This window comes from Engystomops pustulosus, chromosome 2 (assembly GCF_040894005.1).
Source record: "Engystomops pustulosus chromosome 2, aEngPut4.maternal, whole genome shotgun sequence".
NCBI lineage: Eukaryota > Metazoa > Chordata > Amphibia > Anura > Leptodactylidae > Engystomops > Engystomops pustulosus.
In genome coordinates this window covers 73,812,175-73,830,304 of record NC_092412.1, presented here as the reverse complement: position 1 = coordinate 73,830,304, position 18,130 = coordinate 73,812,175, and positions in this window count along the sequence as shown.

The following is an 18,130-nucleotide window of genomic DNA, read 5'->3' as shown; positions in this document are numbered from 1 at the left end:
CATTCACATGACTGTATGAAAACGGCCATATTCTGCCCGTACCGTTTTACATACGCCCACAGTCATTTCAATGGACAATATGTCTAACTATTTATATTGCCGTGGTTAACACCGTACCGTATACTAGCAGTAAAAAATGTATCATGTGTCCTATTTTCTCCGTACTTCAGTTCCGTATGGCGCTAGAAGTCTATGGAGATGTATAAAATACGGGTTACATACGTGCTGCATACGGATGAAAAACGTCATGTATATAGAGGCTCATACGGGACTAGAAAAATCACACGTTCGTGTGAATGCAGCCTTACAGTGTGAACATGGGCTTAGATTTCTGTCTGTCTGTCAATAATTGCCAAAACATCCATATGAAACTGGCTTCTAGTAAGATACATAGATAGGTGTAAAAAAAAAAAATTAAAACATTTTTTTTTTTTTGACAACCAATAAAGATTTACATACATTTACATACATATATTTTTGCGGCAAGGGATCCAACATATCTGCGATGCACAATGCACAGATTAATGGGATAAAGGGGACATAGTATTTCACTATATTATTAGATCTTATTTCCATACATTTTCAGATGAGTATATGTAAATCTAGTAAATAAGTAACTAAAATATGACCCTGGGGTACCTCCCCAGGTGTGACATTTAAGAGCAAACAAAACATCTAGAAACAAAGAGAAAGATAACAAAAGGCCTTGGGCAAATTTTTTACTCAGGACCATCTCGATCCCTGAATAATTCTTCAGATTAAGCAAAGCTCAACTATGACAATTTAGATAGATGTAAATTTTGATAGCTATACAGTCCCATAGAGTCCAAAAATATAGCTTACCAGAGCATTTTGCTGTATGACACCTATATTTAGTATGTAATAGAATTTTCTAGCATACACTGCTCCCTATAATCATTGCAGATGTCACAAATTATACTTTTATCGGTTAATTTAAAATAAAAAAACCTCTACTGAAAAGCATGAAAATCTTCTAGTTTTATTGGTTCATTTAATATACATGAACATAAAAGCAGTGAATATTCATATATTTGGAGTTAAATAATCCAAGTAAAGTATGCATTTAAAAAAATTGACATTTGCAGCTACTTGGTATAGTTTGTACAAGAGGCTATTTTACTTGTATATGTATTTTAAGTCACTGGTTAAACCGTAAAATGATGAGACAAGAAATATACATTATTGGAGAAAAAACTTTCTAAATTTTGTCTCAATTATCTCTGGAAGATAAATCATACAGATCCATATTAGGACATAGGTAAGAGCAGGATGCCAAAGAGTCTTCCTTCGAGCACACGTGTGTACATGGATACAGACTTGCTGAATAGATTATTTTCTTGTAAGTCTAAATGACTACCTATCATAGCTCGAGTAAGAGCAGCGCTCCTAAGACTTGTCAATGGAATGTCTAAGTTATAATGTGCACTTTACTGCTGTGTCTGTGGAATGGGAGAAATAGGCAGAAAAAATATCACTTTTCATGTGTCATTAAAGAGCAGAAAATGACAGTATTAAAGCTGGTAAAGCATAAAAGTTCACATAGGACTTGGATTATGGACCCTCTGTTAAGTCAATAGAAAAAACCTTCACAAAGTTTCAGGTGGGTGGACTAAGTGCAGTTTTGCTGGATCATAAAAGCAAGTGCTTTTCCTTCCTTTCCTGAACATTATGGATAAAGAGCTGAAAAATATCTGAAAATTCTATCATTGAACACTATGGGGCACATTTACTAAGGGTCCGAATCTCGTTTTTCCGCCGCGTTTCCCGAATTTTTCTAATTTGTGGCGAATTGCCCCAGGATTTTGGCGCACGCGATTGGATTGTGGCGCATCGGCGCCAGCTTTCATGCAACAGAAATCGGGGGGGGGGGGGTGGCCGCCGAAAACACGACAAATTCGGAAAAACTGCGTAATGTAAAAAAAATAATTTGTCGCAAAATAGCACTCACATACACCGAAACGAAGGAGGTGAATTCCAGGGGACCTCGACAGACTTCAGCGCAGCAGCGACACCTAGTGGATATCGGGCGCACAACCTTAGTGAATCCCGGCAGAACCCTAATCAGCGTCGGAGAATGCGCCGCGGGATCATGAATGGACCGGGTAAGTAAATCTGCCCCTATGTTTGAAATACTGATAATGTCCACTTATACATATGATGTGTGAGAACCTATAAAATAAAATTTGTATGTAAATTCTCAGCATAAGGGATCCATAGTGATACACTGTTCTGTTATTCTAAAGGGAACAATCAACCCCTTAAAGACGCAGCCAATTTGTCTCTTAAGGCTAAGCCCCTATTTTTCTGTATTCTGACTTGCGTCGATTTATATGGTTGTAAGTTTTGAACACTGTTACTTTTCAAAAGCATTATGAGTTTGTTTTTTCCTCACATGTTGTACTTCATTTTAGTGGTAAATTTTGGCTCATAAGTTATGCATTTATTAATTTAAAAAAATATGATTTTTGATGTGCTGTTTTCAAACTTTATAATCACTGTGTTTTCAGGCAGACAGTTTTACCACCTAAATTGGTTGCTGTATAACATTTCCCATATGTCTGCTTAACATTTTTATTTTGATGTCACGCGGCTTACAAATCGAATATCGATTTTTAGCATTTTCAGAATTGACTATTTTGGTGCCCTGCAGAGATTTAAAGGGCCAGCCCAACGATAATTGGTGCCGGCCAGCTGCCAATTCTGTTAAATTCCCAGCCCCTTCCTGTTTCCCTGCCGGATCTTCGTGCCTTGTGCCTTAGAGAAAGCTTTGTTTTATGCCCAGTGCTGTCCTAGCTAAGCTCCTCTGCTGCCTGTCTCACAAGGATTCCAGTCTTTATCTAGTCAGTTCATACATTAATCATTGTAAAATCACATTGTCTTTATTATGTAAATAAGCCTGGGCACATGGAGTGAAAAAGTGATGTCTACCTGTTATCCCTCCCCTCTCCCCCTGCTCATGTCTGTCTGTAGTGCATAGAAAAGTATTGCTAGTGCTTGTACTTTATCTGCTGATATGCTGCGCTCTGCTATTCACATGTGAGAGACATAGGACATTAGCTACACAAGTACCTGACATGTTCTGCTATACACATGGCTGCATCCTGGAACAGTTGTATACGCAAATAGGCTGCAGGGGCATGGCTGCCAGCACCAGAAAGTATAGAGAGGAGCCTGTACCAGGAGGTTCACATCTTTATACAGGCTATCAGTCATGTGCATTGGAGTATCTTATGCACACACAGGCTGCAGAGGGCGCCAGCGCCAGGAGTGTCACATCATTATTCAGGATGTCATTAATGTGCTTAGGTGTATCGCATACACACACAGGCTGCTGGAGGTGCCAGCAAAAAGAGTGTCACATAATTATACAGGCTGTTAGTCATGTGTATAGGAGTATCTCATACAAACAGGCTGCAGGGGGACATGGCTGCAAGCACTAGGAAGTATAAAGAGGCAGAAGCATCAGGAGTGTCATATCATTATACAGGCTGTCAGTCAAGAACTGGGGGTTGCGGCCAGGCCTCCCACTCATGAATAAGCTGGAGAGCTGAATATGATAATGATTCATTGGACCTCTCTCAGGTCAGTCCACCGAAAGGCATGGGAGCAGGGAATAAGAATGAGGCAGGGGGTGTGTGTGAATTAGGTCTCGGAGGAGCAAGGAGCCGCTCGTGGGATGGGACCTTGAGTGCCACCGGCTCATTTGAATATTTTTAAAAGTCTATTATCTCGATGTAACAGAGGCCCCGGGGGAAGCAAAAAGAGGATCCCTCCTGCCCAACAGGTAACAATGTTGTGTTATGGGACACTTTCGTTTACATATTAAAACCAGATAGTGAAGCAATTCACCTTTTCAAACTTTCCCCTTTATTTTCCTTCCATGATTGTTTTGCCGTTTTAATTACAATTGTACTCTGCTCTGTTAACAGAATTACTTTTCAGCAGTCCCATGACCATAGGCAGTATTCATTACTACAGGACGACTGTGGGACATGCAGTAACTACCATCCATTTCATATGCAAAAACTGTTTGTTTTGTTGTGCAATATCTCCATCAGACTTGGTAATATCCAAGGAAGCTATCTCGTTTCTATGGGACATTATGGCTATATTTATGGGAAATTATTTTCACACAGGTACATTTTTTAATAACATCAAGTTGAAGAAATGTATGTATATGTTAGATTAATTAAATTAAGCGCGATTGCCCAGGTGAAACCCCTTTATTTGTCTCAATAAATTCCTGTTATGTAGTAGGTGAATGAGCCTTCCAATGAAAGGCCATTTGCACTTATATAGATGATATTTTAGATTTAATAGCAAGATGGCTAACTAGTAGTTCTAAAACAGCATACAATTAGTAGGTCTAAAACAGCATACCATTACTAATGGAGACAAAAATAATTCCACATAAGGTGTATCAGACCAGCCTCAGATACCTGGCATCTTGGACAATTGTAAGTCATCCTGTAACCCATTTTATGTAATCTTAAAAAGTAAAATGCACTTTATGAAGGAGATAGAAAATAGAAAGATAGTATGCTCACAGATATCTCACAGATTCTCATAGATTCTGAGAAGAGATTGCATGCAAAAGCAGCATGTCCTGTTAGAAACAAGTGTGGGGTAAGGAAAATTCCTATTGTAGCTCTGTATAGGATGTAATGGAATCCATTTAAAAAAAGATGGACTCAGGCCCAGTTGATGGGTGATAGGTGGAGAAGGGAGGGGGGATAAGCGGTTCTAACACTTCCCCTCTCCATTGAAATATGAGCACCATGACTAGGTGCGACGGACCTCAATAGGGGAAGATCATGGTCCCCATTATGGTCGTGTGAATGAAGCCTAAATTGGAAACACCCCTGGATATCCACTAATCAAGGCCAAGAATTTTATTTTGTTCTGGATACAGAGGTTGGATTTTACTTTTAAGTAAAACACCAGGCATAGCATCAACTGTTAGAGATTCATTAAATTCTGGTAGAAAGTAAAGTTATGCAGCTGTAAGAAAGTGGGTAGCACTAAAGTAGTAAATAAGGTTGCACAGCAGCCCCTTGCAGTCAGCAGCTAGAAGCAGGAGAGTTGGGTTTAGCAAAAATGAGTTTGAATAAGTAGGATGACTAGATGGGAAAACATCCCGCGACAAAAGAAAACAATATTATCATCATATATAAAAGCATATGAAACATGTGTTTAATTTCTTTCCTTTTTCATTTAATGTTCTTCTAGAATAAAAGCTAAGGAAATTATATTACTTTTATTCACGCTGTATCTAGTTATACAACAAATAGGATTTCAGAACGGGAAAGATACATTAGACCCTTAGTGTGAGAAATACGAATTCAGAATTAAGAAAACAAAACTATTTATAATTAATGACATAAATTATGATATGTAGTTAAAAACAGGAGTTCATCATGACATTGGATCAAAATGAGCGAGCTTTCAATCTTAAAGGACATCTAACGTCTGTTTCACTGATGGTAAATGTCTAGCACTTACTGTACTGTATGTGCCCGTCTCTTTATGCAGAACACTTACTTGTCTGTTTCTATGCAAAACAGTTTTTAGTGCATAAAGAAAGGGCACAATTATGTAGAAAAGGACTTTTAAAAAATAAGTAATTTAGTTGAAAGCATCGCCCAGTTTTACCTTTTGTACACCCTGCAATTTTGTAGAATTCTAAACTTATGTCAGGTTTATACGGAAGTCATGCTTTCCAACTGACATCATGCTATTGGTGAACCTCTTCACAACCACTCCACGTAAATATATGGCAACTTTTAGTAAAAAGTAGATTTTTTTATGTACAGCTTTCTATTGCCGATTTAAGTGTGGATATCTCCGGTTCTGTTAAGCATCGATACACAATCTCTCCTGCTTACTATGACACCAGAATTTTTGTTTTTCAATGCCAGGATTCAGGAGATATTGGCTTTTTGAAATGTGACTCCCTCTGGTCATCTGAAGGAAGAATGTAGAAGGAGCTGCAGGAAACAGTTTAACTTTTCATTATTGCAGAAGTACATGCACCCTCTGCATCTGTAGCTGAACCTGGGAAAGGGTGATGGAATAATGCTGGACATATTTATAACAAAGGTGGGTAAAAGTTACTACTTATTAAAAAAAAATTGGAAAAATGACTAAAATGCTTATTTTTTCACGTTTGTAATCAATAATTGGCAAATTTTAAATATGTAATTATTGAAAATATTTTATCAAGAAAAAGTCTCACGTCAATTTGTTATGATATGTAAATATTTTTCAGACATATCGAAATTTAAAGAGCATAGCAGAACGTCAAAAATTGACCTGAACATTTAGGCACCAAAGACCATGGTCCATGAAGGGGATAACATGGGTTATATTAACTTTGTTTTGTTCAGGAGGAATATGTTAAGACTAAGGACTCCATTGTACCTGGCCAAAATGTGTCAGTAAACATTCTACTGAAGAAAAAGAGAGTCAAGTCAACACACACCACCACCACACACCACTACTACATGGCCCCAGATCCAAAGGCTAGAAATAAAAATGTAATAATAGTAGAAGGTATCGAGGACTCTGGAGTTGTAGTTAAAAATTGCCAAGTGTTTATTCAGTCTTCATATAAAATCATAGTGCCTGTCACATACACTCACCGGCCACTTTATTAGGTACACCTGTCCAACTGCTCGTTAACACTTAATTTCTAATCAGCCAATCACATGGCTGCAACTCAGTGCATTTAGGCATGTAGACATGGTCAAGACAATCTCCTGCAGTTCAAACCGAGCATCAGTATGGGGAAGAAAGGTGATTTGAGTGCCTTTGAACGTGGCATGGTTGTTGGTGCCAGAAGGGCTGGTCTGAGTATTTCAGAAACTGATGATCTACTGGGATTTTCACACACAACAATCTCTAGGGTTTACGGAGAATGGTCCAAAAAAGAAAAAACATCCAGTGAGCGGCAGTTCTGTGGGCGGAAATGCCTTCTTGATGCCAGAGGTCAGAGGAGAATGGGCAGACTGGTTCAAGCTGATAGAAAGGCAACAGTGACTCAAATCTCCACCCGTTACAACCAAGGTAGGCAGAAGAGCATCTCTGAACGCACAGTACGTCGAACTTTGAGGCAGATGGGCTACAGCAGCAGAAGACCACACCGGGTGACACTCCTTTCAGCTAAGAACAGGAAACTAAAGGCTACAATTTGAACAAGCTCATCGAAATTGGACAGTAGAAGATTGGAAAAACGTTGCCTGGTCTGATGAGTCTCGATTTCTGTGGCGACATTCAGATGGTAGGGTCAGAATTTGGCGTCAACAACATGAAAGCATGGATCCATCCTGCCTTGTATCAGGCTGGTGGTGGTGGTGTCATGGTGTGGGAAATATTTTCTTGGCACTCTTTGGGCCCCTTGGTGCCAATTGAGCATCGTTGCAATGCCACAGCCTACCTGAGTATTGCTGCTGAAAATGTCCATCCCTTTATGACCACAATGTACCCAACATCTGATGGCTACTTTCAGCAGGATAATGCGCCATGTCATAAAGCTGGAATCATCTCAGACTGGTTTCTTGAACATGACAATGAGTTCACTGTACTCAAATGGCCTCCACAGTCACCAGATCTCAATCCAATAGAGCATCTTTGGGATGTGGTGGAACGGGAGATTCGCATCATGGATATGCAGCCGACAAATCTGCGGCAACTGTGTGATGCCATCATGTCAATATGGACCAAAATCTCTGAGGAATGCTTCCAGCACCTTGTTGAATCTATGCCACAAAGAATTGAGGCAGTTCTGAAGGCAAAAGGGGGTCCAACCCGTTACTAGCATGGTGTACCTAATAAAGTGGCTGGTGAGTGTATATACAGTAAGCAACACTTACCGTTTTTGAAACTGGTTGTGTGAGTCATTGTCCACAAACATTGGGACTTATTAACTAAGGGTACTAAGGGTACGCGGACCGCACTATCATCGGCTATTCTGTTGATTTACGTTTTGCACCGCATTTAGTAGGGTTTTTTGGCGCACGTGACTGGCTTTCTGCAACACAAATCGAAGGGGGGGGGGTCAGTTGATTCGGACTAAGCGTGGAATTTAACATTTAAATTGTGTCACAAGCCATGCAGTTACATACACTGGGAAGAAGAAGGTGAACTCCGGTGGACCTGAGCGGGGAGCAACACATGCAGGATATCCGGCGAACACTCATATTGAATCGTGGCACAATTGATGATCGTCAGACATTCCGGATCGGGGATCACAACGTGGACAGGAAAGTAAATGTGCCCCATTGTTTTTCATTATGCATACCTCATTTAAATGGGTTGAAATAAAGTTGAGAAGATTTTATTTGTGCTGGAGAAGATTTTTCTTGTTCTTCGCTTAAATTAAAGGAAATCTACCATCAAAATCCAGCTTGATAAACAAGGTACACTTACTCATAAATCCAGGCACCCTGAAATTGGTAATCTTCTTAGATTTGTAACCCTTGGCCTCCTTCCTTCTAAAAAATCTACTTCTTTAAATGATGCTAATGAGTCAGAAGGGTCCTGGGGGAGTGCTCTGGCTTCGAGGACTGTTAAAAGCCTGATAAACTGGGTTAAAGGCTCTGCGTAGCATTACCAGAGCCCTTTATGCTCATTAGCATAAAGCTGATATTAGAAGGTAAAAGACAATAGATAGCAAACATAAGAATATTATCACTGTGCATAGATCTGTGTTCCTTGTGTCCCTAGTTTATCATGCTTGAGTTTGGCAATTTAATCACGCTCATTGTCCATTGTCCATTATTATAATTACTGTATATACTCAAGTATAAGCCGATTTTTGTGCTGAAAATTTCTTATATTTGAGTGTATATATATATATATATATATATATATATATATATATATATATATAGTAAATAATAAACTAGTACTTAACCTCCAGCAATTCCCACAGGTTCCATTCTCCTTGCTCCTCCTGGTTTCTTCTCCTGATATCTTCCGAGCAGTATGGGCACAGGCACATCTATGCACTGTGCCTCACACACTGCGGGGCACATTGCATAGTTGTGCCTGTGACCATACTGCTCGGAAGACAACAGGAGCAGTAAGGAGAAGAAGCCTGGAGGAATGAGGAGTAGAGGAGGAGCCCCAGAGGGTAAGTACTAGGTTTATTATTTTTAAGGGGCTGTGCTGGGCAGTAAATTCCTTGGGGGGTGCTGCTAGGCATTATTTTTCTTGGGGCACTCCTTTGGTCATAATTTTCTTGTGGAAACGCTGTGCTGGGCATTATTTTCCAATGTCGGGGGCTGTGCTGGGCATTATTTTCCTTGGGGGGCTGTGCTGGGCATTATTTTCCTTGGGGGCTGTGCTGGGCATTATTTTGCAATGTCGGGGGCTGTGCTGGGCATTATTTTCCTTGGGGGCTGTCCTGGGCATTATTTTGCAATGGCGGGGGCTGTGCTGGGCATTATTTTCCTGTGGAGGGGCTGTGCATTTTATAGTAACTGCATTTCCCACCCTAGACTGATGTAGAAAATCCTTATGTAATTTCAAAATAAATAGATAATAGATGAAATACATTTATTTAAAAGAATAATAATAATTTTAAGATTTTTACTAAATATGTATAGTCTACAATAGTATTTGACATGCACATTGTAAATATATGCATTATATGCAAATATATGCATATATATAGTTAACAACACCAAAAGAAGAAAACAAAGTAAAATACATTTTTACCCAATAATTTAACCCAAAACTGACCATTCATATATTATAACATTAGAGTGAGATATAGAATTTCAAGAATCCATCGGGATTGAACTCAGAAGAGCAGAACTTGCTCAGTCTGTCTCTCTTGAACTAAGGCCATCTGGTAGCTCTAATTAAGCCGGGCGATTTGGGACAGGCTGTCGTGATTCTTTAATGTTTCTCTTTTCTTTTTGCACAAGAGACATCTGCAATGTAATATTTTGAGGAAAGAAAAAAAAGTCAAGTGAAGAAAAAATTGTTATTTTTGTGCATAGCATGAAAGATATATTCCTGAAAAGAGAATAATGATCGCAGGATAGAAAGCTCTGGAAATATTTCATAATAGTATATTATTTAAAAGAGTTTGATCACAATTTGTGTTTCTGTAATAGTAATGTGGAAATGTAAAATAGAAATCCAAATGTTGGAGCATGTACAATTTAAAACATAACTTTTAAAAAATAAATTAATATGATCAATACATAAAAAAGTACAGTGTTTGTAATAGTCAATCAGAACAAATACAAATAAATCTACAAGGAACAATTAGTCTTTCAGCATATTGTTAATGTTAATGTCATGGCATTAGAAATCACAATAAACATAGAAACATCAACAATGAACATAGTAACAAACAAGCTCTTTCCTTTATAGGAATAGATCTTATGAACCCCCCCCAATGGGTGGTCATTGGGCCAGATGGATATTTTGCCTCAAAACCTGTGGTTTTTGTTAGTATTAACTAAGTTGAACCTAAACTTAAACCTTAACTAAATCTAACATACTGACTGTTGACTGCTTGTGCAGTCTTCCGTTCCAGCCGTGAGATTAAGTGGTGCCAGCAGGCTTCATTACGTGGTGCCAACCACAGGCTCCTGCTTGGTTCATGACGCCACTTCAATGCAGGGGAGCCGGCCAGTGAACGGAGAAGGGGCGTGTCCTTGAGATACAACCTGTAGGCAAAAAAGCGCACCACATCTTAGTTTAAATACACTGCTTCCTAGGCAGCACTGATGACCCATTAGCCATACGATAATCTTGCTGGCCACCATGTCAGTTTAGCAAGGAACAAGCAACACCAGCATTGTTCCGTAAACTCCATTGTACAGCTTTATGGTACCCAGAATATGGTAATTGATGCCTTTTGAAGCCTTTTTTGTACATTTGTAGTATGCTTTATTACATGTCATTTTTCACACTAAGCACTAATATACTCATATACAGAGTGCTGACAGGTTTCAAGCAATTGTATTTTGTCAATACATTTTTGGTGCAATTTTAGGTCCATAATAAGACCAACAAAAGCATGTCTATGCACCTGTACAGGCACAGGAAATAGCTGGTGCACTGGTGCTGGCCAGTAACACACCAGTCACCGGGCACACCCCACAGAGCCTGCCTAATGGCACATCCCATCTATGGAGTAATTGTAAACCTTGCAATTCTGTCAGTAGTTTTTCTAATAAATACTATACACATAATATGTGTTACAATATGTGTTACAATAAGTATAAAAAATAAATGTAAAGATACAATGAGGCTCAAATTTCAAAGAATTCAATTTATTTTTCTCAATGCACCACAATAATTACAAAAACAATGTTCAAAAGGGTTAACAGTAATATCTATTAACATTTTAACAAAAAATGGTAGGAAAACATACTTTCAGTCAATTTAGACTTTAACTAAAATGTATAGTGCTGAACAAGGTTCTGATAAAAAAACATATGGATATATTATGTAGAATAACCCCTATTCCCATTAAAACTAAAATCACATACAGGAGTTGTTGCACTCTAAAAACCCTTAGGTTATGAGCAAGCTACGGAACCCAAAACATTCAGGTGGAAATTTACAGTGTTTTTTCACTTGGCTTTTGTCTACTTTTGCATCGTCTGTGACTGCTTGCTACTCTGGGGACAACTCTGTGACAGATGACTACTCTGTGTGGCATTTCTGTGTCTGCTGGCTCCTCTGAGGGGCATCTCTATGACTGCTGCCTACTCTGAGGGACATTTCTGTGACTGCTTGATACTCTGGGGGCATCCGGGTGGCTGATGGCTACTCTGGGGGGCATTTCTGTAACTACTGGGTATTCTATGGGACATCCTTGTGACTACTGGCTACTCTATGGAGCATCCCTGTAACTGCTAGCTATTCAAGGGGGCATCTTGATGGCCGCTGGCTATTTTGTGATTTTGTGATAGCTGGCTACTTTGTGAGGCATCCTTGTTACTGCTGTTTACTCTGTGGAGCATCCCTGTGACTAATGGTTACTCTAGGGGCATCTTTGTGACTGCTGGCTACTCTAGGGACCATTGTGGGGAATCCATATGACTGACTGGCAACTCTGTTAGGTATCCTTGTGACTGCTGGCTATTCTGTGGGGAATCTATGTGACTGATGGCTACTTTTGGGGGCATCCCTGTGACTTCTGGCTACTCTGTGGGGCATCCCTGTGACAGCTGGCTCCAAAATCCATATTTTATTTAATTTTTTCAGGTTACAGTGCTCATTTGAGCTTGCTATCTGCAGTACTTCACAGCAACACCATTTCATATTAAATTAAATATATTGAAAAGTTGGAAGATTAAGGATAAAGAGTGGTACTTAAGTCCTTACATCCGAAAATTCTTTTTAGTTAAATGTATAGTAGAATTGTAGCAACACTTTTCCTTTAATTCAGACTGTGTCCTTCTGGAAACAACATTAATGGTAGCTGGTTGTGCTATATTTCATAAACAGTGGTGTTCAAGCTCATAAAAATTTCATGAGGCTGAATGTACAAGAAAGAAGCACAACTCACAAAAGCTTGATAAAAAAAAGTCATTTGTTCCATATGTGTGTCAGTATCAGCGATAGTGGATCCTCTATACCACCACAGAAGATGACATAAGCCAACACCTGGGAGCGAAGTCTAAGTGTCATCCAGTTTTCACCAGAGCCTGCCACAAAGTTGGACTTGCTGTGGCATGCTACCACCAGGTCACTGCCTAAGCGCAACTTTGTCAGCATTGGCGGCCAAGATGAAGAACAGAATCATGAGACAGTACGGTGGTCGGGGACAGGCAGGAGGTCAGGATAGGTGACACAGGATTAAAGTCAGGAGCAAGGCAAAAGATCAAAGCAGGCAGTGGAGGAGCAGAGTCAGGTACGGAACCAGGATCACAATGGGAATTCAGCAAACAGTGACAAAGCATAAGGATAAAGCTTTCTCTCAGGCATGAGGCACAAAGATCCGACAGGGGACACAGGAAGGGGCTAGGAATTTAAGAGAATTGGTATCCCGCCAGCACTAACTACCGAAGCCAGCGCTGAAACGAGGGAAGGTGAGAACATCAGCGGGTGTCTGGGGGCACGGGGAGGAGCATGGGTGGTCCCGGGTAGTGGGTTGCAGTAGCACCCGTGACAATGTGGATGAAAATTAAGAAAAAGACTTCACCTGAGTGCTTCCCATGGAGGCAACGGCCATTTTGTGAGTAACTGTGCTTCTTCTGCGCTTCTTACTTAGCCAGACGGCCCTCCATGCAAAGCACCCAGGAGAAGTTTTCCTCTCCTGCATGGCTTTGTATCCACATAAGAAATAAAGAATTGTGCATTTGTGAGTGCCTCAACTTTTTTCTACTTGTCTACTTCACTGAGGCACCCGTTCCTGTAGACTTTGACCCCCTTTGTGCCCCTACAGTACACACGTCTCTTTAATATAAACCCAATTTGTTTACTCCTATTTACTATGACTTACTGTAATTTCTTTGTGACACGCTGTCAGACTGGCAGCAAACTGGCTAGGGTTGGAAATTTTAATAAATATGGATTACCTAGGTACAGATCCTCAAGAGCCTATTTTTAAATAGAGTCCTGAAATTAAGCATAACTAGCTTAACGAAAGAAGTCAGAAGACCATCATGGAAGATATGGGTTCCAAAAGAAGATTTTTGACATATTCTGTGGTTAAGTATCCCCTTTTTTGGCCAAATTGGTGGTTATAGGGCTTAAAAGAACAGTCTTCATGGCATGACCATACCAAAGCATGAGACCACAGATTATATACCAAGGCTAGCTATAGGTTAATACAAGTTTCACAACTCAGCGCTGGGGCAATAAACTGTTGAGTTAACCCATTGTAGCTGCTAAAGCTCCTCTTTTTATAACTAATCAGTGGTTGGTAACAAAAACGATAACAGTAGACAGTCTACTTTTCCAGGTAGAGATAAATAATATCTTGGTAGCACCCTCAAAGTGTGTGATTTGGTTTTACAAGGTATAACTGCGGCATACGTATCTGATCTGAAAAGTAATTAGATGCATTGAATGGTGACATGCAACTTTTTGGCTGCAAGAAAACAGCATCAGACTTGTCAGTCTTAATATATTTCTCCTAAGCTCTTCTGTAGTTTTGTTTGAAAAATTCGAACGTCAAAATTGCACTTTTTTGCCATTTAAAAAAAAAATTAAAATTTTTTATAAAAAGTGATCAAAAGGTCGCACAGTCCTAAAAATGATAACATTGTAAACACCATCAAAATCCACAAAAAACAACATTATGCACAGCTCCATACACCAAAGTATAAAAAAGTTATTAGCGCCAGAAGATGGCAAAATCCCCCCAAAAATTTTTGAGGTTTTAATTTTTTTAAATGTATGAAAACATTATAAAACCTATATAAATTTGTTATCCCCGTAATCGTACCAACCCAAAGAATAAAAAATAAGAAATGTCATTTGGGGCGTACAGTGAAATCTGTAAAATCCAATCCCACAACAACATGGCACAAATGCATTTTTTTTACCAATTTTACTGCATTTGGAATTTTTTTCCCGATTCCCAGTGCACAGCATGAAATATTAAATACCACCATTTTGAAGTTCAATTTGTTAAGCAGAAAATAAGCCATCACAAAGCTCTGTACATGGAAAATAAAAAAGTTGCAGATTTTTGAATGTGGGGAGTGAAAAATGAAAACGCAAAAACAAAAAAGGGCTGTGGCGGGAAGGGGTTAATACTTTGACAGATTTAAGGATCTTTTAAATTGGCTTAGAAATAAACTACATGTTTGTAAATGAGCTGAGAATCAAATCTGTTTAGATGCAAATTGCCATAAACCTCATAATTAACTGTAGGTCTTCATTGGGTTTTTTTTTTGTTATTGTTGCTTTCCATACAGATAATAGAGCAAAATATTTTTAGCTGCAATGTATACTTGTTTTTTTATGGTACACACTTTAATGTTTAATATTAGAATCTATTTAGCATGGTAGCAATTATGTGTTACTTATTTTAAATGACTCAAGTAGTTTTTATTTGAAAATTTAAACAATTACTAGTTACTCCTATGTCCATGAGTTTCACTTCAATCTGTTATTCTGTCCAAAGTATAACAAACGGGGGATTGTGGACCCAATGTGCAATCTATAATGGGCATTATTGGGGTTTTCCCCCCTACATCTCTATACAGGGATCTGGAGTTTACTGCGGAGGGATTGCAGGGATGCTTCCACTTGGATCGGTCCTGATACCAATAGTAGCTGGCCCAGCCAGACGAGGGAAGCACCGAGGGACAGGCTAGGCGTAGTCACAGACATTCCAGAATTCAAGGCAGCTCCAAATGATAAGCAAACAGAAAACGTTCAGAGGTCAGGTCAATAGAGCATAATATAGATGTAGCAGAGTCAAGAAACAGAGCTGGGGTCAAACACAGAGAATCCAATACACAGCAGATTGCATAATGGGGAGGGTGAGCACTGAGACCCCCACTAATCAGCAAGTTAGGCCCTATCCAATGGATAGGGCCAACTTTTGTTCGTGGGAAGTTGCAAATACAAGGGTCTGGGGATAGCACAGTATATGCAAATGGTTAAAGAAATGGTTATGAGTCGGTGTAAATAATACATACTCAGTGTTGGGGCAAATTATTTTTATTTTCTTTATAAAAACCTTGTGGATGGAATAAACTATTTGTCTTTGCAGATGACCCAAAGTTTGTAGAATACTTACACTTGAGCTTGATTGTAAAGAAAAGAATGTAAAGATGAATTGGCAACACGGCATGGGCGTGGCAGATGAAATTAAATGTTGATTACTGTAACTAATATGTAATAAAGTGATAAGTACATAGGTCAGAGAAATTGTAATGTGGCACACACTCTGAATGGAGTGGAACTGAGGATTATAGAACAAAAGAAAGACTGCAGTGCTTAATGTCAGGTTGCATCTGAAAAAAGGAAATAAAATGTTAAAGTGCATAAAAAGAGAAATAAGAAACATGGACACTGATGTAAAGTTAGCCTTTTACAAAATGCTTTTAAGACAACACTTTAGGGTGCCAAAGAGATCTCAAAGACAATTTTCAGCACTTGTGTCAAAGGTTTTTTTTTAATTTTGCATTTAGACGCAGCTTAAGTTTTGAGACATATTCTATTCCTGGATATGATCTCATCAGGTCAAGTCCTATTGAAATTACCTGTTATCCAAAGAAAATGGACTTCACTCAGTTGTGCAGTATGTGTAATCCATGTCAGGTCTGTTTTTGCATTCTGTTGCTAGCAAATCACGTGATCTGAGGTCTATGTTTTTGCCCATTACAAAATTGACAAACATTTTTTTTAAAAATCCACAAAACCTAGTGGCATGTGGATGACATGGAGTGTATTTCCGGCCATACAGATAAGATCCTGATTGCATACTGACCAGCTACTGAATGCAAATACTCACATGTCATGTGCAAGTAGCCTTATTCGGTCGATCAGAAGGTTTGACTCAAAATAAAAAACTAGAAAAGCTAGAATGGTAAGATAAGTCTTTTTGACAGAAATTGTTATTATTTTTTAAAGATAGATAAATTAAAGGTCCAGCTTTGAAAAACCACACCTTAGAGTTATTTTTACGTGTTAAAATATATGTGCTGCTTAGCGCATAATTTATTCTTTCTAAGAACTGTGCAAAGGACCAAGGGATATATATTGCAATGGGAAAAAAGTTGACATGGATATCAATATTGAAAATGATTATTTACAGCTAGTGTAGTAAAACTATGGAATGCCCTACCTCAAGAGGTAGAAATGGTAGAAAATGTATAAATTTTAAAATTTTTAATTTTGTATATACAATTGTAAAAATGCAACTGCATTTACAATGGGAGCATACGTGCTTGTATTTAAAAGTCTAATGTACAGTATACTCTATACTAGACAAATAATTCAATGAGATAAGCAAATTCAAAAGAAAAAAGTTTCTGAGGCACAGCAGAGTCACAAAGCAACAGTCCCAATGGATCCACGAATAGAAGCAGCAAGACAACGTAGATACTGATCAATATGTATAGCTGCCCGGTGGTGCTCAACTTTGAAAAAGGAAGATACAAATGCATATAGTGAAGAAAAAAAGCAGTGGCACTCACCGATCAGATGCAATATAAACGGACTGTATTGTTCCACATGGCAGTGCGGGGAGGACGCTAACCATGGCAGGTGACGCCCCGTTCCGCTTGAGAAAGCGTGTAGTTGCGCGAAAAGGCCCGTCGCCTGCCATGGTTGGCGTCCTGCCACGTAGAACAATAATGTCCGTTTATATATCATCTGATCGGTGAGTGCCACTGCTTTTTTTCTCGCTCTATGCATTTGTATCTTCCTTTTGCAAAGTTGAGCACCACCGAGGAGCTATACATATTGATCAGTATCTACACTGTCTTGCGCCTTCTTCTTGTGGATCCGTTGGGACTGTTTCTTTGTGACTCTGCTGTGCTTCAGAAACTTTTTTCTTTTGTATTTGCTTATCTTATTGAAAATTTTATGTAACTTCTATCTGTACCAAAGCTGCACTAAACTATGGCACAACATATTATCATGAAAAGTTTACCAAAAGGTGGCATAAGTAATAGTATCTATTATTTCTACAGGATGCACTAACATATATTATGTAGAATGAACCACTGTCATAAATTTGACAAATCTTGTCCAGTCCAAAGGGAACAAAGAGTTTGTAATTGCTATGTTATGTTTAGTTGCTGGTTTCTGTTTCTGTGGTGGTGAGTTGACGTAGTTTTCAGACTTTCCGCAGAATTATTTTTTGTTCTAGTACATGGATGGCAATTTCATGTATTCCATCCACTATGCACTGACTGTAAATGCTTCAGGCTAGTTTCAAACAATTATGCTGTGAATCGCCTAAACATTCTTGACCTTAAGTTTAACTGAATTTTGAATTCTGCCTTTACATAATTTCCTATACATTTTTATTCACATTTTGTTACGTAGAAATTAATTAAGTAGTCAAGGTATGTAAAATGGATATACATACAACATTTAATATAACATGTACTTTACTGAGAAAAATACTTCCTTTCTTTAAAAAAAAAAAGATAAAAAAATAAATAAATGC